General features: G+C 41.0%; 1 protein-coding gene across 4 annotated transcripts in view; it reads left to right on the top strand.

The window, feature by feature from the left end:
* unc5a (unc-5 netrin receptor A) overlaps window positions 1-25,896 on the top strand; it is a 156,201-nt gene that overhangs the window by 52,759 nt on the left and 77,546 nt on the right. The window lies entirely within an intron of this gene.

Raw genomic sequence — 25,896 nt, 5'->3', positions numbered from 1 at the left:
TCATTGGTACTAATTTATGGCATGGCTTATGTTAATGCATTGTTTTAAGGGTTCATCTTTCACATTTCAGGATAATTAAGCTATTTTGTTAGGTTTAGAAATGTGTTCCATAAACAATCACCAGCAGGTGTTAAAACTGTTATTTTCTTAATGCTGCAGACAGAAGGTATGACCATCGTAGCCTCCAGTAATCACGTCTACGGGGAAGACGTTAGTATGCAGAACATGTGAAGGCTCAATCCATTCTTATGCAGTGAAGCACATTAGACAACCTTTGCCTTCCCCTTTGAGACTCTTGATATCCCTGTTTTGATTGTTAAATTCATGTCAGTGTTTTTTCTTTCCCTTTTCATATAGATGAGACCATTTTTCTCTCAGTAAGATTCGGCTTTTTCTTTGGTTGAAGCTACACAGGAAGCTGAAAACCCTTAAGGCGCCACTGCCTCCTACATTAGGCACTTGTGGGTGTATCAACTGTTTTCTCAATCGAAATGAGATGTATTTTTGCTTTAGTACTCTTGGTGTTGCCTAAGAATCTCGAGTTACTGCTTTGCAGTTGTTAATCCTCTTATATATTACTGTTCAAACACTTTAAGGTTGATTAAAATACTGCAAAAATTTAAGAGTGCACATTTTAGATGAATTTGAGCAAAGACGCATTCCCACATTGATCAGTGTATAGTGCGCACTTACAATGTAGCTAAACCACAAACCTCAAAATGGATTCTACTATATATGAGACTGGAGTATTGGTGGTTGTGAAGTACAATTATAAAGTAGGTGCAGTTAAATTAGAATTTCATCACATACTCACATAATTACCTTTTTTATAGGTTACCCAAAAGAGGAAAGGAATTACTTTTGTCCTACTTTTAGCTTCCCTACAAGAATCCTCTCATAACTCTTAGTTGAACGTGTCTATAAATGTTCCGCTTGATGAGAAAGTGGAGCTAGGAGCTGATGTATTGAAGGAAATGTCAATCATGCTCAAAACACTGACCAATATTTGGAGTAATTTTCCACAAACTTTGCGGCTGCCGTGGTTGTGTTTTTCCCCGGCACACTCCCGTAAATGTGCTTTTCTGCCCCCTACATCATTCGCGATCCCATTATTTCATGTGCAACAATTCACTGCTTCTTATAGCAAATTAAATGCAATGGCTGCAATGTCAGATATTGCACTGGAACAGCTCCACAGTTGGGCTGCTCCATTATTGCTGTGGTCACTTGTTTTCCCTCCTTTTTTTTCTTTTCCTTTTGCAAAACCGTTAAGTGTTTTAATGACGCACACATCATAGATTATATCACAGGAGTGGTGATCATGAGGTATAGCGAAGGAGAGTTGTTTCCCGTTTTGTTTAATCCAATTGACTTTTTTTTTGTAAGCAGGGAGAGATTGTAACATGAAAGCACAGCCCCCTTTTGACTGATTGTACCAATACAAAGGTGCTCTTCGTTCTGGCCTGTCGATACCAACGTGCTCAGCTGAAAGATAAGTTCCCTCATGATGGAGCTGCGTGCTCTGTGCCACTCTGCTTGCTGTGCGGTGAGGCTGTTTCAGGACAGAGTCGGTGAGTAATACCACGTGCTGCCTCTCATTGCAGCCGATTACTTATCTATTGATTGAAGCCTGCGTCGTGCAGATGGATGTCTTCGGAGTGTGACAAGCGCTTTAACAATCCCGGAACCTAATGCTCCTTAACGTCACTCTCTGTCCATGTTAAATAATGTCCCGTCCCTAAGTCGCCAGGATTCACTCATGATCAGTTGCAGCAATGGCAAAGGGATCCATCTCGATTGGTTGTCTTCAAGCCAAAAGATCTGTGGACGCAATTACATGCAGCCATTCTTGTGCTGCAGCTGGTGAGATGTAATAAATGGCATTAAGGATTGTGAAAATCCTTTAAATACACTTTCCTCCTCCTCCTTCCTGCTTGATGGCTAGAAAGAGCAATGAATTCCCAGCGATCACTGCAAGCTGCCTGTGAGAAGCAGAACCCCGTTTCTACTGCTTATCACTTTCACTTAAGCTGCTCAGGAGATTCAGTCACGTGCACTCAGATGTGGTACACACAGCTCCCCTAACACCTCGAAACACGGTGCCAGCTTTTTTATTGTTCTCACAGAGCATGGGATCAACCACAGTGCAACGCAGCATCCGGTTCCACGTCCTGCCGGAAAAATGTACTTGAAGACAAAGATTGCCTTCTTCACTGATGTACTCCCTGCATTTAGAAATTTGAGGTAATGTTTTCTCTGCCTTATCCTGTCAGGTTCTGGCACAGGTCCACAGTAGCCTTGGGCCGATCGAGTCAATCAGTTGCATAATTTCAAAATGTTAAGGGTGACCCAACGAGATGAATGTTTAAGATGAGTCATAATTCATCAGACTAGTTGCTGTTTGAAGATTTACAGCAGACTGCAATGCACAGGCTGTCCAAATATTGCATTTATAAATTTCAGCCATTAGTTACGTCTGCAGACTTTTTACCAGCACAGCTTGAACTGAGTTTATTCAGATTCAGTTTATTCAAAAAAATAGATGAATTCAAATACGCTCAAAGGCTGGACGACATTGCTCTTTATGTAGCTCTAAGTCACTATTTACTTACTCACATGCTTTACATAAACACTTTACCTGCAGTAGGCAGTTGAAAATAGGCTGGAAGTCATAGCAAAGAAAGTAGGTTAACCAGGGGCGTAATTTCCAAGGGGGGTTAGGGGGGTTATGACCCCCCAATAATCAGACCCAGCCAATATAACGGCCCAATAAAATTATGAATTATCTTGCATAAATAGGCTGTTAATTTTCAGTCATTTCAGTTATTACCAGCAAAATTGTTGCATGTTTAATCATCTGGGAATTTACCCAGATTTATTTATTTATTTTGACAGAGATCTTGACCCTCCCAAAGTTACGCTAACACCTCTTGTCATCTTGGATTTTTTTTTTTTCTTAGCCTTGAACAAATTTTTATAAAAGGACCTGTAGACTCACAACAATGGTGTCCTTCAGCCATAACGTTAATCTCTCCGTCAGCAGTACCACAGCCACACTCCTTACTGTTAAATCTGCTGCTTCCGTCGCTGCTTAATGTGTTTTTGGTGTGCTAACGTTTATAATTTGACAAGTGACAAAGAAGTGTTTTGATTAATTGGAGGTGCTGACACTTTTTTCCCTTTCTGCTATTTGGCAAAAAAAAAAAAAGACTTTACGTATATGTTTTCACTTGACCAGACTCCAGCGGATGGACTGTCATCGTATTTGTTGAAGTGTGGATAATGCTTTAAAAAAATATGTGATTATTTCACAATGAAGATGTCAAATCTGTTGGGGTGTTAAAAAAAAAAAATTGCAGTGTTTTTTGTGAACTGGCTTTGAGCTGTTAGCCCTTGTTATTAAATCTTCTAAATCAAGCATTATTAATTTGCAAACAAATCTTAGAGGGATTCAAAGAAGGAGGATATTTTTTTTTAATCAAACATCAAAGCGCCTCATTTTCATAGAGCAGGCCTTTGGCGTAGAAACCACAATAGGATTTCAGTGTTGGTTCAGGGTGTTATTGCTTTCTTGTCTGGTTTTTTATTTTTAGGAAGATTACATTTTCTTTCAAACTCGCACATGCCCCCCTCTCACTGGAGGGTGTTTTCCATTTGCACTTCCCCAAAGTGCAGGAAAAAAACACCGTCTGTGAGCGACTAGTCTTCACTTAAATACGACCCTGACAATAACCGGACACCGTGGCCTGTCTATGACAGAATACAGTGATAACTGAATATCCTGCTGAACTGGACCATTTGCCATCTCAACTCTCTCATTTACCATAGATTCGCCTTGATGATTTCCTGCTGAAAATCAATGATTCACTCACTTTCAGAATAGCAGCTCCTCTTAGGGTGTTGGCTAGGTTCTCCCAGTGGCAATGATTTCAATCAAGAGGCATGCGAATTCTCCTGCCTTTCACAATAGAACAGAACAGTCTCTAATAAATTGGACAAATATGTAATTTCTCTCCAGAAGATGGCTTTAAATTGCTGCATGTAGCGACCTCACAGCACACGTGCACTCTTAGACACATGCTGCATGTGCACAGATGTGCAAACGCCAGACGTGTACGCACGTTTGCTCACTGCCTCTGAAGGTCCATTTGTGTCTGCAACATTTTGGTTCGTGGTTAGTGTCGGGCTGCAAGCATTGCGGTAGCGTAGCGCAATACTAAAGGCTATCCCCGCGTACATACAGACACTTAACAATGTTGACCTTTAACAAGTGCAGGCCTGCATTTTGGAATACTTGCAGCTTATAGCGTCAGAGGAAGACAGAAAGGAGACTGTAGGAGAAGGTGGGCTGTGGTAAAGCTGCTGTAAATCTGCCAGCAATCCCAGAATGGTTTTCTATTACGGCGCACCATTTTTGTAAATTATTCATGCCAGTAGAAAGGTAATCACATTATTTTGCACCAATTGTTCTAGTTTTGATTAGATCTCATAAGTTCACTCAAATAATAAAAGTCATTATTGACACATACTGCCACACGTGTGCTGGCCAGACCTCAGATTGCGGTTGTGCTAATATTAATCTGCTCATTATCATTTCTTTTCTCCTAACTGAGCACTCTATGACCTAACATAGTTTTAAATATGCTTCTTAAATCACTTTTGTTATGAAACAATGTGACTAGGACCCAGATTTGGGAGAAACATATGTTCCAACATGTTTTTCTTAAGGGATGATTTGTTCTCTTCATTTACGGCTCAGGGTTGCCATGTAGTACTGTTTTAATCCTCTAAAACCACCGCAAAGTGCTTACACTTTTAATCCTGTATTACTATTCAAATGAGAATGCGTTATCCCGCACAACTCATCTTCAGTCGTTACCAACATGTCTCGCGTGTGATGTGACTTGACTGGACTGCTGCTTTCTCTCCCTGCCGAGATGACGTAAATCTTACACTATGACTTGCAAAGACATGTGACTGCGGACAAGGATTAAAAACGCTTGTGGTCCTGAACTATTAAAGACACTGACTATAAGAAACGGGGAACTCTATATCATACTTTGTTATAGGCAAAATGACTCCATAACTCTAATTTTTACCAATAAGGTCACACAACCTTAACACTGGTTCTGAGCCTGTAGTCATACGCTGTGAAGAAATCTTGTTGCAGGCTTGGGTTTTTTTCTTTTTTATATTAATGGAGGACTTGCTGCTCCTAGCCAGGTGGAAGCGGAGCAGTAATAAATGTGGCCCAATATATCATCCGCAGCACATTACAGGGAAGCTGGGGGTGATTATTCATGCCGGCAGGGGCATGAACAGACCTTTCAGGGGTTCATGGGCTCAAACTTTGAAAAGGGCGTCTCCCTCATCTTTCTCAACAGGGTAGGTAGAGTCTCCCCATGCCTCTGATATTGTTGTATCTGGTAGATCATATTTGGTTAATGGCAAATGTGTGTGATTTTCTTCTTCATCTTTTTGTTTTGTTTTTCTTTTTTTAGCTGATTACTTGATGAGTCTGGATTGGTGTGCACATGTATTTATCAGGGTCCTTTGTTTGTTTTCAACCACTTACTGTAATCATCATTGAATTCTTTAACCTTAATCATCAGTGTCAAATAAAGCAGTGTGCAATTTGTAATGTTCAGGCTGCATTGTTAACTCTTTGGACTGCAATTGCACGAACCGTTCTATTAAGTCTCGCTGAATCCTAAATCCTAGAATTAGCTTCTCAGACGGGTGTAATCAAGACTTCAATTACCATACTTGCAGCGAATCAACTTTTTCCCCCCCCCCCCCATCAGCCACATTCTTGGACTCAGTTAAGACCCGACAACTCTCCACTCATTTAGCGAGGGGCCGGGGAGATGATGGTGTTGTGAGCAGCGGGACGCAGGGTGAAGGTAGTTGAAGCGTTATGTTTCGAGCAGCCTGTGTTTACTGTCTTTTTGTGGCTATCGGAGCACACACAGAGACAGATGAGGCACAACAGCTGGCTCTAATGCGTGTTGGGTAGCATCAGCCCGGCCCAGTCAGAGCACATCAATAGACCCATACGTTAGGTGACAGCAAGAGCACTAAACTGTGCTCGTCTAGCAGGTGCCACAGGCCTGGCCCCAGCACGGGCGATAGGAAAATAGGCAATCTGTCTTTCCACTGCAGAGGTATGGGGGTCATTTAGGTGGAGGGAGGGGGGTGGGTTGTTGGGTTGCCACTGGACATCAGAACTCTGATTCTTCAAAAAGGGAGAGCAAAATATCATTTTTTACACAATGCCAGACATTTATATCCTCGACTAGCAGCACTTTCCTCAAATCACTGCGGGTGGTCACTGTATTTGACATTGTTGATCAGTCATGGCATGAGATGGATAGTTGATCTGCACTGCTTTGCTCATTAACTGTTTTGTTCTATGTTGCCTTTTATTTTCTTTGCACAAAAAAATAGCATGCTAATTCAGCCCTTTGTAATTGTAGCCGAATTAATACTGACAGACTTAAACATTTTGATACTGTAATGTTAATGCCTTTGAGCTGCGAATGTTAACACCAAGCTGTTGTGCAGTCTTGCAATATAATGCTGTATTGTTTCTTATTCAGATTTGATAGACGGGCTCTATTGCCCGAGTCTGTCCGTGTAACTCATTAGAGCCATATCACTTTGCATTAAGTCCCATTACCTCATTTAGCGCAGCCGACATTTAAAAATAAATAAAATAAAACTGTTTAAAATAGTGCAGAATCCAAGGCGGTGATTTCTCCAGCTATGGAAGAGCAAAGACTCACAGGACTGCTGATGTGCATGTTGAAATAATGACTTATTTGTGCTGTTGTGGTTATTCAGTCATGTTATGTTTGGACTTTGATTGGCGTGCGTGCGTGCGTGCGTGCGTGAACCAAGACACAGAGAATCTCATCTGCATTACATTGCAGGGGGGTTTATTTTAACATAAATGATTTCAATCTTTAGCTTCTAACAGGGTTATACTGTAAAGATTGTAATGCGCCTGCATGCATTGTCTCTTAAACATAGGCTAGGAGGGGTAAAGAATGATCACTTCTTTAAACTAAACTAAGCAGGTCTGCAGTGCTTCTGCGCTGCTCATGTATTAGAACACACATAACACATTTGTATGAATTTATCGTATAATTCTTTTTGTCTTCATTTTATTTATATATAAAGTCAGAAATAGCTGTTCATAAACACTGAACAAATTATTAATTCATACATTTCTTCTTCTTTCTCTTTGCAAGCTAAATATTCATTGTAAAAGTCAAAGTAATCTATTACAAACACAAGCTTCACTGTTGAACACATATTTTGAGATATGACGACATATTCCAGTGACCCCAAAATGTCGCTGCACTAAAATTTTAGTGAAGCAAACAAACAACATGCGCATAATGTCACTGTTTATTATATAATATGACACATAATGTATATAATTTGTAATAATTTAAGTGTTATTAAAATAATTCCCAAATGCTATAAAGATGTTGATAATCCTGGTTGGAATTTTATAGTAAATCTAATCCAGACTGATTAGGAGGAGTTATATAACAAATGCATAATTATGCTACAATCGTTATGATAAGATGTAAATATAGTTTGTGGTAAGTGCTTTTGAATTTTTTGCCACTATTAACAAGTGTGCAACACATTCAGAACTAACATGTAACTAGACAGTTTATACACTTAAGACATAATTGTCCTTATTGTATAAAATGCCGTGTTTTATTACAGATATGTAATATACAGTGTTATCCACACTCCTGTTTTGTTTTGGTTGTCATGCCTCTATGTTCATTAAACTGCACATCTTGTTTATCAAAATGGAAAGAGATTAATAATTAAAAAAACATGCAAATGTCAAAAAAAAAATCACACATGGCAGGTTATCTTTATCCCCGTGAGGTGGACCTTGGCATATATGAGCTGTGCTGCAGACAAGCCAAGGCAGAACATCAGAGGAGCTGACTATCAGCCACCCTCTCTTGAGAGAGACATGCATGTCATTTCATCTAACAGGACGTAGATGAAAGGTGTCTGGTTACTTAAGCTTGTCCAACATAACCATCCAGATAGAAAGATTAGGGCATCCTGAGTACGACTAGACATACACCGTTTGTTTCATTGCCAACCTCTAATCAAACATCATCAGCCAGTAGATCAGCTCGGTGTAGTTTCTTTTGTTGACAGAAGAATTGTTTTCAGAAACTTTTCATTGTGCTGCTCGATGTCTAGCCAAGCCTGTTTAGCCAGCTGGAGCTCTGCAACCAAAAGTTTTAGACCAAGCACACCCCTTGTCTGACCTTTTGACAGATCGTGTTTTTGCATGACCCTGTGCAAAGTTTCCAAATCCTGCAAGTTTTCCAACTTTTTCTTATATGTGTTGAAATAAAAACACCTGGTGTCACCTGTATCGGGTGAATTTGATCTCTCTCTACCCTTCTAGTTATTTAAAGCTGCTCCACAAGACAAAGTGAACATTTAAGTTGGGGTGATTAAACAGCGTCTCCCTGTACATGATTAATCAGTTACCACCACTTCTTAGTGCTTAGGAAGGAAATCATTTTGTAAAGTGTGTGTGTGTGTGTGTGTGTGTGTGTGTGTGTGTGTGTATAATTGAGACTGATACAGTAACAATGATGACTGACAGTGAGCATGATCAAACATGCGCATCCTCTATCACAGCTTGACAGATCCCAGGTTTGGCAGTGATACATGGTCAAAACCAAGAAATGGATGAATTGATACCTTAGCGTGTTCTTAGCACACATCAGTTGTTTGCCCGTGAAAGCATATACTCCATGCACCAATAATGAATGTTAGTTTTTAGATCACAGTAGGTAAACTGTAGAATAACAGCTTCATTGTTGAAATGTGTTCTAGTGCAAGTTTTATGCATCACCTTCCCTGTGTACCCTGTATATTATTGCATGTGGAGACAGGCTATGATTTGATTAAAATGAAATAAAGTAGTGAGCTTTGTGTTGTGCATCTTTTTAAAGCTCTGTAATATTGAACATAATACAGAACAAATGACAACAGATTACAGGTCCTAGTCACTCTAATGGGAAAACGATGATAAATTGATAATTGGAAGGTGAAATGAAATCATTTGGAATTTTATGAAAGTGACTTCAAAGTGATCATTAGATCCTCTGAGGGGCTTATTTTTTTTCAGCTATGGGTCACTAATATCTTATACCACTAATACAGTTGTAATGATAACACAGCAATAATGGTCTCTGTATTTTTTGCACCATTTGCACTGTTTTACTGGTGCAATAGATCTAACATCATTGCCATTTTAGCCTGGAAGCTAAATTAATGCAGAGCAGACAAGATAATAACCAGTACATTTATTACAAATGTAGATTTAATTACAGAACTTGAGTGGCGATGCATTGCCACAGTAATACCGTAGTAATTTAAGGTTTCATCATAAAATTTGGTGGGAGAAAAAAAAAGGCCCTCTTACTAAATCTGAGTGCGCATACAATCGGCTTTTATCTGATGAGATGCTTAACCACAATCATTTGTTCAGGGGATCTTAGAAACTGTGAAAATAACATGACAGTGGTGTCTGCGAAGCGTAATTCAAGTTGAAATGTCTTTATTTTGCACTTTGTTGTTTCCCACACCTCGTTCTTTTTATATCAAACACTAGTGTTGGCAGAAATATGTCTTAATGACATTAGTACGCTTTATATGTAAAAAATTATTCAAAGCCTGGTCTGATGCAGACTATAGACTATACAGACATGTGAAAAAGAGTACATTCTTTCAATTCTTAGGTTTCAAAAAGGAGGATATAAAAACATAATATGGCACTCAGCAGGAAAAGTAGTTAAATAACAATACAGCCTGTTATATTTAACAGAAAAATGTGTATCTCTGTGTGTATTGGGGTGGGGTGGAGTAGAATAAATATAAATACACCCTTACTGCTTACATAGGAATTAAGAGTAAGTAGCAGCCATTGCTGCTAACCAAATGCTCTTGATCATCAGCTGATCATCGCAAGTTTGAGCACCTCTATAAAAGCAGAAGATTTGGCAGTTTATAGGCCTGGAGCATTAAAGCGTATGTTAACAAAATGCCAGTCAAGGGAGTGGACGTCCCAACAAATTCATCCCAAGGTCAGACTATACAATGCTCAAAAAAATGAAACCTTGTGGCTCAGTATGTTAAATGTTAAAGTTCATCAATACGATTATAAATAAACTAAAAGTTTATGGTCTGTTTGGAAGGGGTGCCAGGGGAAATGCTGCATTTTAACACACCACAATGATGGAATATTGTCTTTTGGACAGAGGACACCAAATCCAAAGCACCAAATCTGGACATATCGCGCCATCGGCCCCTCTGGCCAACACCAGTAGGCGGGAGGGTAAAGTGTCTTGCCCAAGGACACAACGACCAGGACAGAGAACCCGGGGATCGAGCTGGCGACCTTCCGGTTACAGATGCGCTTCCCAACCTCCTGAGCCACGGTCGCCCCCCCAGAGTCAAATGTAAGGCCATCTGCCCGACAGCTAAAGCTTGGCTGAAATTGGGTCATGAAAAAGAACGATGTTCCCAAGCAACACATATACAACAGAATGACTGAATAAGAAAAGAATCGAGGTGTTGCATAACAAGTTTTGCATAAACAAATGCCTGCAAACCTCAGTGAACTCGAAGCAACATTGTAAAGAAGAGTGGGCCTCCACAACATCTAATTTGAGACACAGATGAAGTCATGGAGAAAACAACTGTCTCAGATTGTTGCTGCTAAATCTGGTTCTACAAGCTACTGATTCATAAGTTGTACTTATAATACTCATAACGCTACACAGTTCCTGGTGTATCTGTTTGTACTCTTTATTCCTGTTTTGGCCTAGTTTTAATGCAGACCTTCCCTCACCCTAGGAAAATGCATTTAAACATTTCTTCAGTGTGCATAGCAAAATCCCTTCATCCACCCGGTGTCAATTAATTTTCCTTCTCTTTAGTTTAGCAGCCCTAAGGTACAGCCTCTGGTTGTTTCAGTGGTTTCTGCAATTTTATTTCTTTCTTTTGCAATAGCATTTATCTATTCCCTACACTTGCTATTGATTTGTGCTTGAATTTATTCTCTCTGTTGTTTGATATGTCTGATTTGCCATGTTGCAAAGTTCAAACCAAATTCCCAAATGGGATAGTAATAGCTTCAACTAAGAACAGAAAAGGTGGAGAAAAAAATGCATGAATCTTTTTTTTTCTTTTTCTTTTTTAAGTTGACCCAAGTCACATGTGTTGTTACTTTGTATCAGTGTTTTGCAGACATGTGACTGCTGTCCACATGACTTTAATTTGTCCATCTTTTTGGACAATCAACGTGACAATGTGAGAGCAAGTGAATAAGACCCGAGTCACACAGGCCAAGAGACCAGTCAGCAATCATCTGGCAACCGCCAGTCATGGGAGACAAATGTGTACACCCCTTCTGGTTGGCAAAAACCATCTTGTGATTGGTCACTAGCATATGAACACCATCCAGCTACTGTAGTGAAACAGTGAAAAGTACAATGCAAACTGGAAACTGAGGACATTAAAAGCATTAGAAGTTATAGAAAGCTCTAAATAGTAGTAATGTAATAGTAGTAAATGTTGATGTTAATATGTTTTAGGAAGAGATTTAAAGGAGGATACAGAATTTTCCTGCAATTCTGTAACCATTAACTTCTGTATCCAAATCAGGCAAGGAATTACAAGGTTGCAGCGCCCAGACAGCAAAGGTTTGACCGCATTTAGCGACTAAACGAGCCTTTGGAACCACTAACAAGGGCATGCTAAGAGCTCTCAGGCAGTGGCCGAGCTCATATGGAGTCAGCATCTCACAGATGTGGGCAGGGGCCAGACTGTGTAGGGCTTAAACCCCAGCGATAAAATCTTAAAATCAATTCAAAGCTAACAGGTAGCCAGTGAAGGCCTGTTAAAAGCATGGCTGCAGGATTTTTAATTAATTGCAGTCTGTGTGTGTTATCACAGCTGATGCCTAAGTAAAGTGCATTACAGTAATCAAGTCTGGATAAAAATGAGAGCATGGATGACCTTTTCGAAATCGAACTGTGACAGTAATGGACAAATTTTTGCTGTTTGTCTAAGCTAAATGAAACAGGACTGCAAGACAGTAGACACCTTTGTATCAAACGAAAGATAGGAATCAAAATTACCCCTAAGCAATGGTTTCCCCAAGTCTTGCAGACATTTAAAAAAAAAAAAAAAAAAAAGAAAAAAAAAAAAAAAGAAGAAGAAGCAAAGCCCAGACTAGAAAAGAGGTCAATAATCTTGCTAGTGCTATTGGTTAGCAAGTATTTGCAGACGAGCATGAAAAAGTACCGGCAACCAGAGCAATCACAAGAAGAAATTTTTTTTTTTTTCTTTGCAACCAATTTCACCTCAAGAACCACTGCCAACCAGTTGGGGAGTGGCTGTATCATTTCCAACAAACCTCAATAGCTAGATTGTTAGTTTCCCCTTACTTCCTGTCTGTTAGCTGCAACAGCCATATAGTATCTATTTTTCATTAACTGGATAAAGGCGAAAGGAAAGAAAAAAATATAAATTTGACTGGAAACCTGATGACAGATCATGTAAAATGTCAACATTAATTGGATACAATTAGAACAAGTATTAGCTGGAGTGGTGTGTGTTTAAAAATGTAATGTGTGATTTGAAGCTTGTTGGAGCACCTGTATTTTTTTTTTCCCCCACCTGCTCATCTAAAAAGGACTGGCAGCAGCAGGTTCACATTTTACCTTGAAGCCAAAGCACGTCCAGCTCTGCACAACGAAGTGGCTCATTATTTAGCCAAAGATCATCTGAAAGTGAAATCAGCTCTGTCATGCTAAATTTAGAACAGAGAACATTTCCCCTTTTTTCAAATTTTGAATTGTCATTAAAACCAAATCGTGTTGATGGTGCCTCTCGGGGTCTTCGTCTGCCTTGCATTTCAAAGCAGCTCCCCCCCCCCCCCCTCAAAAAAACCCCTTGAATACCACTCCATTATCCAAATGACATTCAAATGCTCTCAAAGTGAGCCTATAGTTTGAGACTTCCATTTTCCTGCTAGTTTTACAGTCAAACAAGAAAAGCCCTAATTGCAGTTAGTCACAACGACTCTCCTTTCTATACTGCTTTCAAGAAGGAACAAGGTGACGTGCTGACTCAATTTATAAAAAGTGTTCTTATTAATTTAGATAATGATCTTTCTTGCCGTTAAAGCACTTTGCACTGTTCATTCACAGTTTTCTGCACATTGGTCGACAGTCCCGATAAGATTACTGCACTACCCCCAAACCTGGAATTCTATTGGTATATTTTCCTGGAGCAAAGTGCCTCTTTTCAGATATTTATTGCTAGCCACCTAATGCTTTGCTATTGTTCATGTACATTACTGGGTAGGATGTGGAAGCAATTTGTGTCTCTGTGTAGTAGAGTGTGGCCATCAAGACTCCTCGTGGATTTGAAAAGGCAGAGAGGAAGAAAAACCCAGAAAATATATTGTTGGCATTGTTGGAGAGAGGGCTGCTTTGCAGAACCTGTATACTGCAATAACAAAGTATTTACTTATAGGCCCCTTTTGTATTCACAATGCACAGGTGACAGATTGAAAGCCACACTTCTCAATCGGAGGATCTCAGTGAGTTTCTATGTTGTGTCCTGTTGTAAATCTGGTTGGAGGAAGGGGGTCCACCTATAAATTCAGATACGTTTGCTGTAGCCCCTGCAAGTGACTTAGTACAATAGCACCACTAAGCTTTTTCGTCTGAGTGTTTAGGCTTTGTTGAATGTAAACAGAAGGCACGCTTTAATTCTGGATGCCATTGTCACCTGCTATACCTCGGTGTATTTGTAGTTTGTTTATTTGTAGATTAATTTTGGAAATGTTATTACATCTTGCCATTTTTAGCATACCACACAGTAAATGATTTTCAATTTCAGAGTGCTGGAAAACAGCCACTGCACAAGTTCAGCATGATAAATTTTTCAAGTGCAATTCGAGTTTACTACAGAATTGAATAATTGCGTTTTAAACAAGGTCTCCGAAGGTAAACATGTAGAAATTCTACACCATCGTGTTGATTCAACCCGCTGCTCTCTTTTTAAAATTAATTTAAATAATAATTGCGCTGATAACTTGAGGGAAGATTGCAGAGACGAAAAAAAAGGGGGGAGAAAAAAAAGGAAATGCTAAAAATTCCAGGCACCTTTTGCACATTGAGAGCTGCTTCCTTGTTATCAGATGGTGCATGTCTTCAGCCCTTATTTGCAGTGAGGTATTATTAGCAGCGTAGCGGCACTGTCCCACCTCATCACATCATCTGTCAGAAGATCATCAGTTGCTGTAACGGCCCAGGAGGAAGTGCCCTGTGTGCTGCTTATCTGGCTCAGGCACAAGGCCCAGTGTGTCTTGTCCTGGCGGATAAGGAAAAGAACTTGGTGTACTTTAATCCAGTACTGCTTTGGTTTTGTTATTGTTAAGGTCACATGTTATTTGATCCAGAACTTGACATTCTTGTTCCTCCCCTGTGGAGCTCTATTGTTGTCCAAAAAAGTCTGTCCCAAAGTGATTTGGGTACCAACAAATGTGTATTAGTCTGGAATATAATGAAGTCCCAGACAATGTTATTTCAATAAAATTAGCTAAATCCACCAGTACACATAGTTTATAAGATTATTCTGCTTCTTGTCCTTTTCTATTGCTTGTTTTTGTACAGATTGTTCAAAAAAATGAAAGGGACAAAATTGAATAGAGTATAGCATCAGGTTAATAAACTTCTTGGATATTGCTGTGGTCAGTTAGGTAGCTGGGAGAGTTGATAATCAGAATCAGAATACTTTATTCATCCCGAGGGAAATTAGAGTTGATAATCAGTTTCAAATCCTTTGTTGTTAATGACATTAAGAATGAGACAACACCCAAAATGTATGTGTGCTACAAAGGTTACATAGGTAGTCCAACCCCTCCAGGTTGGTGTATTAATATGTGCCATTGCTAGAAGGTTTTGCTGTGTCTTCCAGCACAGTCTCAAGAGCATGGAGGACATTCTAGGACAGAGTCAGTTACTCTAGGAGAGCTAAACAGGTCCTTAACCCATCAGCAGGACTAAGCACCACCAGAGCCCTACAAAGTGACCTCCAGGAGGCTGCTGGTGTGAATGTCTCTGAGTATACAATCAGAAACAAACTTCATGAGGGTGCCCTGGGGGTCTGACATCCTCTAGTGGGCACTGTGCTCACTTCTCAGCCCGTGGAGCCCAATTAGCATATGCCATCGAATACCAGAATTGGCAGGTTCAGCACTGGTGCCCTACAATTTTCACGGGTGAGAGCAGGTTCACCCGGAACACATGTGACAAAAAGGGTCTACATAAGCCGTGGGGAATGGTATCCCTGTAGCATTGTTCAACATGACCATTTGGTGGTGGGACAGTGATGGTTTGTGGAGGCATATCTACAAAGGGATGCACATACCTCTACAGGCTAGACAACGGCACCCTGGCTGCAATTAGGTACCAGGACCCAATGCACCAGCATGGGTTCTGGGTTTCTCTGGGTGTGGGACAATGCCTGCACTAAAAAAAAATGCAAACAGTTCTGGGAGATGAAGGAACTGATCGTCCTCCAGGAGATCTCCCTGGACACCATCCGTCGTCTCATTAGGAGCACGCCCTAGTATTGTCAGACATGCCACACATACTGCTGAGGACCATTTTGAGCTGTGGCACTGAAATTTAATCAAAGTAGGCCTGCCTGACGCATCAGTTTTTCACTTTGATTTACATGGTGTCTGTGAATTCAGCTCTCTGTAGGTTGATCCTTTTTATTTCCATCAAACGATGTGGCACTCTTTCATTCTTAACAGATTACCCAGTCCTTATCAGTGTAGATATCCCATTGAGATCTGATGTGCTGATAAAGCCTTCCTTTATTTTATTTTTTTGAGCAGTATAATGTCTAATGTCGTGTGTTTAGGCAAATGAAACATTACAAACCTACTGACATTTTGTATCGTTAAAGCAATTTTCATAAGGTGAAATCACACCTTTATTTTTCTCCAGACAAAGGTGGGAGTTTTGTGTTTAAATTGCATTGTGTAGGCATCACCAGTCAGAGCCTGAAGTAGCTTAAAGCCCACAACATCACATCCGATCTGCAGGGTTAAGGCAGAACAAGCACTGTGCTCAAGTGCGTTACCATCTTTTAGCTCCTTTTATTCGAGTTTCAATGCTGTTAAAGCAAAACAAATTAGACTGTCTGGGAGGAAAAACAAGTAGAAACTCCATTTTTAGGAAGCAGTGATTTCATTTGAATGTGTTGTTGAGCAGCTGGTCATCAGATTTCTTTTTCTTTTTTTCGTTTTTTAAATTTCCTCCATTTGCAGTTTCTTTTACTTTCACCTCACTGATGGCAAATGTTTCGGTGACTGCGCATCAGCCTACGTCATTATTGTTATTAGTCACCTCTAAGTGTACAGGGTCGTACTGCATGTTCTTAGGGCACTATTGCCGTCACTCCTAATGTACATGACTAGGTAGGGAGTCATGTACAAATTACATGAGTGATTACCAATGCACGGTTAAAGGCCAAATAAGATGAGTCAACCTCAAAGAGGAGAATATTCATTTAAGTGAGGAAGCTGAGCTGTCGAGCCAGCTACACTCGCTGGGATTTTGACTGAACATTATCTGTCTTTTGTCTTTTCTTACATGTGGCTGCTGTCACACACTCGGGGATTCATTTTGTTCACTATTGTTAGCACTTCATTTGTAATATAACTTCCTCAAATTGGCTAAGAAAACTCAAATTTTTTTTCTCAGGTAGATTAACCTGAAATGGAATAGACGGTGTGTTCTGAGTAATGAAAGCGGTACTTCTTCCAAAACAGATTTGTATTCATGCATTGCTAAGTCACAGCCGCCAGTGTGTCTTTGCTTTTGGTTGTCATGCCAGGGGGACTGGAAGGAGCTGCCGGAGAGGAAGGAGGGAAAAAAACTTAGAGAATAATCAGAAAGCTGTTCAGGTTGAAATGAGTTTCCCCACTCTGCACGCCGCCGCTGCCTTCGACTGATACCCTAAACACGCGTACAGTTCAGATGCGCTTTGGTTTGCTTTGGGGGAGAAAGTCATATCAGATAACCAGCTCTGCCTTTCATTTCTATACAGGTTCACACTTATCTACATTATTCCCAGTTATATTTCTCTTTCAGGTCCAGATCCTCTGGATTTGAGCCTCTGCTGCTTGTGAACATGTGACATTGTGGTAAATGTGTTTGGGGTTTTTTTTGACGGTGCCTCTGCCGCATGTCTGCATTTCTTGCCGTTAGAACATTCGTTAATCTCGTCATAGTCATGGATTATAGAAGCTGGGAGTTGGCATTTGATGTTCCTCTTTGACTTTCCTCATGTATCTGTGTTTATTGGCTCTTCAACTGAGGGATCGGGGGTGAACAGCCACGCTGGAGGCATGGCTAAAAAGGACAGCAGTTGCTGTCTGTCCACCACTTTGGTGCAAAATGAAATCTCATAACAATTATTGGACAGACTACCATGAAAATTTGTTCAGATATAATGGTGTTCAGAAGACACTGCAAGACCAGCAGTCCTCTGGCCATCGGCACTTGGGATTATTCTTGTTCACAAGGGGTCGCCACAGCGACCACAGCGAATCAAACAGCGTAGCCTGTTTGATTTGGCTGATCTTTCTGCACTATTGCCTTTCCTAACGCAAACCCAAAGGGATTCATCTCTTCCCAGGACAAAACTGAATCTTTCACTTGTTAGGTAAATGTGTAAACCGCTACACTATTTTTTATTATTTAAGTATATTGTTCCTTTGAATTCCTGTTAGCCATTTGTGCATGCAAAGAAAGAATCAGGCCAATGGTATGACTTGAGACCAATATCAGCTCCACACTGCTGATCACCTACTTTAGATCTTCACTTTAGGCCAGGTCATTCATTCTCATGTCTCTGATTCTTAAGCTTTTTCTCTTTATGACCATTTCCTCACATTTTTTATCACTCATTACTAATTAAAAATGAAAGTTGAATTTCTACTACACACCATCAGCCAACTCTTTCAACTTAGTTTCACTGCAGGCACTTTCCCCTAGACATCCACACATCACCTGCTGCCACAGTTTGAGAACCGCTGCCATATGTGAACAGTGTTAACTGTGATTCAATGCTTTCTTGCTGGCTAGACTGGATCCGGGAGATAAACTCCCCATTTGTAGTGGCATACTCACCAAGTCACTGTTGTCCTTGATGTCACTCAGCTGTCTGTCCTGCAGTCTCAGTGACTCCTGCTACCCTGTCTTTGACTACATCCTACAACTGCTTTTTACAGAGATTTGTATATAACATTGCGGTTTCATGTGTCCCTACTCGTTATGCTGAACTCACCAAGGATGCAGAGCAGATCAAAATGTGCAATCAGGTATTTAGTTTAGAATTCTTTCTTTAATGTTTAGTTTAAGAAAGTCTGGGTACTCCTCTACTGTGTGCACATGCATACCCTGTCCCGTACTGCCAAAAATACAGTCTAAACACTGAGCATGTGCTTCCTCCACCCTAATGGTGAGTCATTAGCAGATCCAGTAGCATAGTGTGTCACCTCTACAAGTGCTGGTGGCATGGCAAATTGGAAAGCTGGCTCTGCCATTGTGTTAAGGTTATTAAAGTTGAACAGGTGATGGTTTGTCTTAGCCTCGTTATTGATCATATCTTCGTGTTGTGTTCTAATTTTCTGTCTAATGCCGAGGAGCCTCCGAGCTCCGTCACGGTAATTAGATAGAAGTCACCCTCTATTTGTTTCTAACAGGATCTTTACTGGGAAGGTGGTAAATGATGAGATGAGGAGGAAGAGAAATGAATAGGCGGGTTAAGGTGGTTGGTAAGTGTCACAAGGGTGCGTTTAATATAGTTTGTGTCAAAAAGCCCTTGGAAAAACTTTAAGGAGCTTCTGCAGACATCAGCAAGTGTTTGGTTTGTTGCGTTGCCAACATGTTTTTTTGGACAGACACTAAAGTGATTTTTCTGTGTGTTTTCTGTGAGGACTGGTGCAAGGGCAGCGGAAAGAGAGCACATTTCCATCTAGTTGTAAAAAGGCATTTGCAGTATGAGCATTGAAACATATGACATTATAGCAGTTAGTGCCATTTTTCCAGCATCCTAGCCAAGCGTATGTATAAATCACTAATAAACAAACAAAAACTTTTGACTGTTAAAGTGAGGGGAGCATTTTTCTACTATTTTTAGGGGGTCTTGTTGCCTTAGAAGGATAGGTTAGAGCAATAGAATATTGCTCGTATCTTTTCATGAAACATTTTAGCTGTAGGCATACCTGGTAATTAAAGGATTAATTTGGTAATCTAAATTGTCTTTTGTCTTTTTCTTCCTCCTCCCTCTCGTTATTTCCTAACTTCCATTTCAAAGATTTAAGGCCTCCTTTACTTCTCCGTCTGCGTTTCCGTTTCTCCCAATGCCTGCTCCGAGTCCTATAATCAACTTGCTTCTGGATAACCTCGTTTCCGGCTAAGCGCAAGGGGACGACAAATCCGCAAGCGAGTGCGTGGCTCGCATGGCAAAGACTGCGACTGGCTCTGCTCCTCCTGCCAGCGGTGGATGTCTTTACTTCCTTTGAGGATTGTGTGCAGTTATTAAGTCAAATGTGTTTAAATCTCCGTGGCTCTTTTGAGAAACATCATGCACCGAAGTGCCAAACAGGTGAAGCTTTGAAGAATCGGGAGGCATTTTACATTGCGAGTCTTGCTACAGCAAGGCGTTTTGGATGTTCCTCTAAAATGAGCCAAATCTGTCAAGCGTGTCTCGTGTTTGTGAAGACTTTTACAGGAGAGCAATAAAAACCGTTTTTCCTCACTCAGCTTTTTAGTTTTTGAATTTTCCAAAAATATTCAGTAGTTTCTTTTCATTTTCTTTTTAAAGTACTTGATCTTTGGCCTTTCATTGTTTTCTCAGTTGTATGTTTTGCTTGGTTGAAGTGACCTTTTTACTCCAAACACTGAAAAGCAGTTAGATGCTTCTGAATTATGATTTTTTTTTTTCCCCCTGCCTTTTATGCTGTTTCGTGGGAGCTCAAGTAATTTTTCGACATAAATGCTCCAAGACGAGCACATTTCTACTCACAGTAATGAGGCAACTTGATATTTGCAATGCTCTGCTTTTGAATTACATATTTTTTAATAAAAACAAAGGCCTTAATATAAGGTAATGAGCAGAAGTTTATTTATTTACTCATTTTCCTACAAAATGGCCAAGTGCTCTCGTGCTTAATTTCCTGTGTACTCGAATTTGTAATCAAAGAGGATCGCATACACACATGAGTAGCACACCCAAGTAAGTGCAGTCGCTAAATAATCTTACTGGGAAGTTACAGCCAGCAATGAAACCACTGATATAAGAAGTGAATGTGTGAGAGGCCGATTCAGCCCAAAGACTGTTTGCATTGTGTGCAGAAACATCTGGAAATGAATGGCCACAAAGCATCAGCTGTGGCACTCGAGCAATGAATATGCATGTTTTCGTCTAATTTGGAGACTCTCAGTCCGCTCCGCCAACGGCACTTGCGACAATAAGAATGTGATTTCGGAATCACCACGGGCCTGTTTAAAATCCCAAACTCTCTCTGCGCACAGATTTCCAGCTCCCAGCTGTGCTGCTCCTTTTTAAGCATCACTTTCAGCCATTTATTCACACACCTTTTGCACAAACTGCACATTTGCAAGGACAAGAAATCCTCGCATCAAGTCGCTCAACTTCCAGCGTGCTCTCACTTACGCTGCGCTCTCAAAATGTCAGCTCTTTTAGCCTGACAGAAAACTTAAAATGGTCTCATAGGTTACGAGGCAAATGCGCCTTTCATGACTGCGTCGCCTTGAAAGGTGAGCTGAAGCGAGGGGAGGTGGGGGGCTGACGCGGGGTGTCGGTGCTAGACGGCACAGAGTTGCTTCCCTGCCTAGATCCACCGCCACCATCGCCGCCACCACCACAACCCCCGCCGAGGTGTTACTTCAAGGAACAATGACAAGGAAAATTGATAAATAGGAATCAACAAAGCGGAATAAGTAAATGTGTAGGCTCCTGTTCAAAGGTGTAAGGCTCATTAATGGTGTTGTTGTGCACTATATTTACACAACAGCTCCACACTTGTTTTTTCTTCCTCCTCCCTTTCCTTCTACTGACAAACTGTTTAATGACAAAACAAGCAAAAGCATTTAATCACATAAACAAAGAGACGCCTGTTTTTTGAGTAATGATGATTTATGTCTCCGGCTTTTGAAGGCACTTCTCAAAGTTGACGATGAGATTGAAGCTTCAGAAGCGCATCTATTATGGAAATGTCCTCTTCGGGAGCACTGTGGGCAGCACGTTATTAGTATCTAGGATGAATATATGCAAGCACATGTGCAAGGGCCCGCATCACCGCTATATGCTTAGCATCCAATTTTGTATTCAATTAAGGGTGGGGGGTTGTAATAACGTCATACGTGGCATGCGTGAGGACAATTTACATATTCATCCTCCTCGAGGCTCATATTCTCCTTCTGTCCTTCATACTCTTATTTATTAATATAGTTTTAAAGCATCTGCATCCTCTTATATCTGATGCTGATGCAAGTTTGGGTTGCAGTAGGTGCCGGTGCTAGTACATGTTTATTTAATGCATGAAAGCAGTTTCTATACTGGTGGATATCTGCTGACAGTAATTGATTGTTTTGCAGACCGACCTTAATGACCAGGGATATTGCATAGTGTGATTTTGCTTTTTAGCATTTCTGTTTTTTTGCATGCATAATTCTGCACCTCTCATTGATTGAAAGACAAAGCTGTTTGTGAGCAGCTTTTTTTGTTTTCGTCTGCTCTTTTGCATTGTTGTGGTCTTTTTTTTTTTTTTTTTTTTGCATACATGCACTTTTTGGGCGTTCATATATGTGTCTCGGCTCCAGGATGGCATGTAAGTGTACAGTATACGGGGAGCACGCATGCTCCTGATACCAAATGTGCCTGTGTTTGTGGTTCGAGTGCTTGTTGAAGCGTGTTTGTCTCATTGAAAAATGTACTCTGAAGTAAATATTTCTCATCTGGGGACAAACATACATCAGTCAGCCGTGCAGCAGATTATATATGATGGTGGAGGAAGCTTTTTTTTTTCCTCCACCCCCCTATCACCGCACTCATCCCTTTGTTTTCCTGCATTTTTCACTCTCGATGTAAATGCCGTCACGGGCATATAGATAGCATTTCTAACTCGACCTGATCAGCGCTTCTCTTCCCAGAACCATTATGTACATACGTTACGTTTAGAGCGATCACTGAATAAAGACACTCACTTGTTTAAGAGAGTCCGGAAACCCACTCATACAAACCCAGGCACTCGGACGGAAAACATCAACCAACAAAGCGGTCGAGACACATTTGATCTTAGCTTTGCTGTTAATAGCCAAACAAGAAATTGCATAATATTATGGATTGTAATTTTAATTGAATTAATTTCAGAGGACATCGTAAGGCACTGATGGTGTCATAAAACACTTGTTATAGCTGCTGTTTATCACACTGATGTAAATTATGCCCAGTGATTGCTCAATGATGCTTTACTTCAGGGACATGATGTTGGGAGAAAAAAAATGTAATTGGCTCCAAAGGGCATATGATGTGTTGGTGCTGTGAGGGAGAAACACAAAAGAGGGTTATTTCCTCTCCAGCTACGTTTTTCTTTTCCCTTTTTTTGTTTTGTTTTGTTTTGTTTTTTTCGCCGGCTGACATCGCCGTACTGTGTCGCTTTCTGCTTTTCATGTAGATGGAAGCAAAATTTAAAAAGCGGAGCACATCTACAGTATGTTGGATTTTGTTTAGAAAAGAGACGTGAGCTTTCTGTGTATACGAGGGGGAAAAGAAGCCTGCTCCTGCAAAGTAAATGACACTAGAGTAGAAATCATTACGAAGTATTGAAGATTGTAACGGTCTTGTGTTACCATCAAAGCTGCAAAATCTAATCCTGTGTGATAATATAAAACAAGCATATATAGTTGCAGTCTTTACAGGAATATAATTGTTGTTATTATCATTTCATTTTTTAGATTTTAACATTTATATATTATAAGTGTTTTTTTCTGACGGCATCATAACAACTTTATCATCTTATCAGCCCCTGACTTGGGAGTTGATGTGGTCAGCAGGACAGATGAGTCATGGGGTCTGTGTGAAGCAAGAAATCTGCCCTGGACATCATGGCTCAGCACACTGACAGCTGGTGCACCCTTGTTGTTGTGTGTGTGCATTTGAGGTTGTGTGTTCTGAATTGTCTCTCAAGAGAAAAGCAGCTGCAGACAAATATCAGGGCAAAACTTGGTGTGTTTCTTTTAAAAAAACGACAAGAATTTTAAAAAAGAAGAAGAAGAAAGAATCCCGGTTTCTTTACAGGAAAATCTGCAGGAGTCCAAACAGTGGCCTGGCCCCAGGAACTCATTCACCATATTGTAGCAATTAAAACAGTGTCATGGCTGTATGATCAACAAGGGAGACGTTTAGCGTCCGCTGTTTGTTGTTTGCGCGCGTACAAAATAATCTGGCAATGGGCTCGGATGCATTTCACAATTAACAGCGGCCCGAGCCAATCACACTCAGCGGAATATAATGCAGGGCTGTACGTCTTGATTTGTGCACTGACCCGCAAGAAGTCAGTTAAGTGGCTGATACTCCCTATGTGTGCGAGCGAGCAAGCGCGTGTGCACGTTGACTTTGAAGTATGTTGTGTCGTGACAATAATCTAAGCCAATTTAGTACGCATCAGCCCTCCATTATGGGTTTGACATAAAGCGGTGCGTGACTTGAATTCTCTTCCGTAAAATGACAATTTGCTTCTCAAAAGAAATTACGTGTTTAACCTCATTAACCTAAAGCACATGCACTAAAACGGGAGGCTAACCGCCCTGCCTTGCACCCCTTGTGACACACTCAAAAACACAAATTGGCAACATCATCAAAAGTTGAGAGTTCGCTCTGAATGTGACCCCTTGCAAATGGGAAGTCGGTGGCGAGTTAACATCGGTAGTTCGTCGAGTCATTTCACAACTTGTCAGCCTTCTCGGGTGGCTTGGGTTTCACTCTGTTTCAACATCATCTGTCCTCTATGAGATGATTAACCTGGCAGGTGCGAGGTGAGTCTCGCCTACTGTTTTAGTGAGCTGTCGTCCTCAGTCTGCAGGGAGTACAGGGGGGTCAGCCCAACCGGCTAATGGCTGTAGTCACAAAGCTGGAATCAGGCCCACTTGAAGAACTGGCCATCATTAGGAACAACACATTTTCAAACAGCCTGACCTGCCGGGCCCACGCTGTTTATTAGCAAAGTTTTTGGCTCTCCTTTAAAGCAATTATATTCTCCATCCAAGATGAACTGTGGCCTAAACATACACTCGCATGCGCAGTCAGTAATGTCAGGCGCTCGAATAGAAAGCTGTCTTTTTTTTTTTTTTTCCTCTGCAAATGCATGCAATAGGAAAATGTGTTCGGAAAATGAGGAAAACGGGGAAAATGGCAACGTGTCAGCAAGTGATGTATGTCGTTCATTGGACACAGAACATTTAGTTTTCATTAAGAGTTAAACATGTACACGCAACATTAATGGGGTTCAGTGACAGCAGCAGCGCCGCGCCTCACTGTATCTCATCCTGATAAATTAGCAACTCAGCACACAGGGGTACAAGGGAAAGAAAGGGAGAAGAAAGAGAGACAATAATATAATGTGTAGTGGGGGAGGAACTGACAGATAATGTCTTCATCTGAAGATTGGTATTTATGATGCAATGTAATATTATCCCTGACCCGGGCATCGGCAAGCTGTAAGGATGAACAAAGGCCGGACGAGGGAGGACGACAGGAGTGGGGGGGGGGAGAGAGGTCAGCACGAGTGCTGGCGTTTTCATTGTGTGAGATGTGGACTGCCGTCCTCTCCCTCCGCACGGGGAGTGATGGAGAAGGTTGTTAATTCCTGGTTTGTCAGCCATATTGGATTCAGGGCAGTAAATTAATATCGCACTCCTTTTAGAGGGGTTTTATTTTGGGATTTACCGGTCTCCCTTGAGTGTCGGTGATGTAAAGAGGTTATTTCCCTCTTTCTACTCCGTTCTGTGTCCTCTCGCTATCTCTCGCGCAAGGCTAATATGTTTAGAGAGAGCGAGAAAGTGTGTTCATGGAGGAAGGATGTGTGCGCTGCAGGCTCTTTTGTGTCACTCAGCATTTGGATAGCACATTTTTCAGCGAGAAGTCTGCCGTAAATTGTGGCATCATCCGAGCAAGGCCAGCTCCCTATCTCCGAGGTGTTTCTCTCCCCCTCCCGCCTCCTTCCTTTACATGTCATTTATATGTCATGTGAGATTTTAAAGGAATAAAAAGACATCTACTGGATATAGGAAGTGATTTTAAGTTAACAGGCTGTTTAGCTGTCAGTCATCAACCTTCCCTGCCTCGTGCCCTGTCGTGTTTAATGTGGGTAGAGTTAGAGTCCCGGATGAAGAACCATATAACACAGTGTGAAGTGGCCTAGTCGTTGAGATGGGGATTTATGGCTGCTGGTCCATCAGTGGTGATGTTAAAGGGCTGTGATTAAGAGCTGGAGTAAAGACATGGACTTTGCTATCCCAGCGACCCAGCCAAGAGTACGCGAGGCTGATCTCCATCACTGCCAACTCTGCTCCACGCAGCTCCGTCTCACTTTTTTTTGCTCTTTGTCCATCTGTCTCTCTCTGTCTTCTTCTGCCTCGCTCGTGTGCATATGTATGAGCTCAAATTCACCAAGGACTCCCAATCCCTGCATTAGATATTTTCTTGCGTTTTCGC

This window comes from Mchenga conophoros, linkage group LG2 (assembly GCF_057382185.1).
Source record: "Mchenga conophoros isolate Kocher_MC1m ecotype Shallow Benthic linkage group LG2, M_conophoros_male_GT1.1, whole genome shotgun sequence".
Classification (NCBI taxonomy): domain Eukaryota; kingdom Metazoa; phylum Chordata; class Actinopteri; order Cichliformes; family Cichlidae; genus Mchenga; species Mchenga conophoros.
The sequence above is the reverse complement of the archived record's forward strand: the minus strand, read 5'-3'. Positions and strand labels throughout refer to the sequence as shown.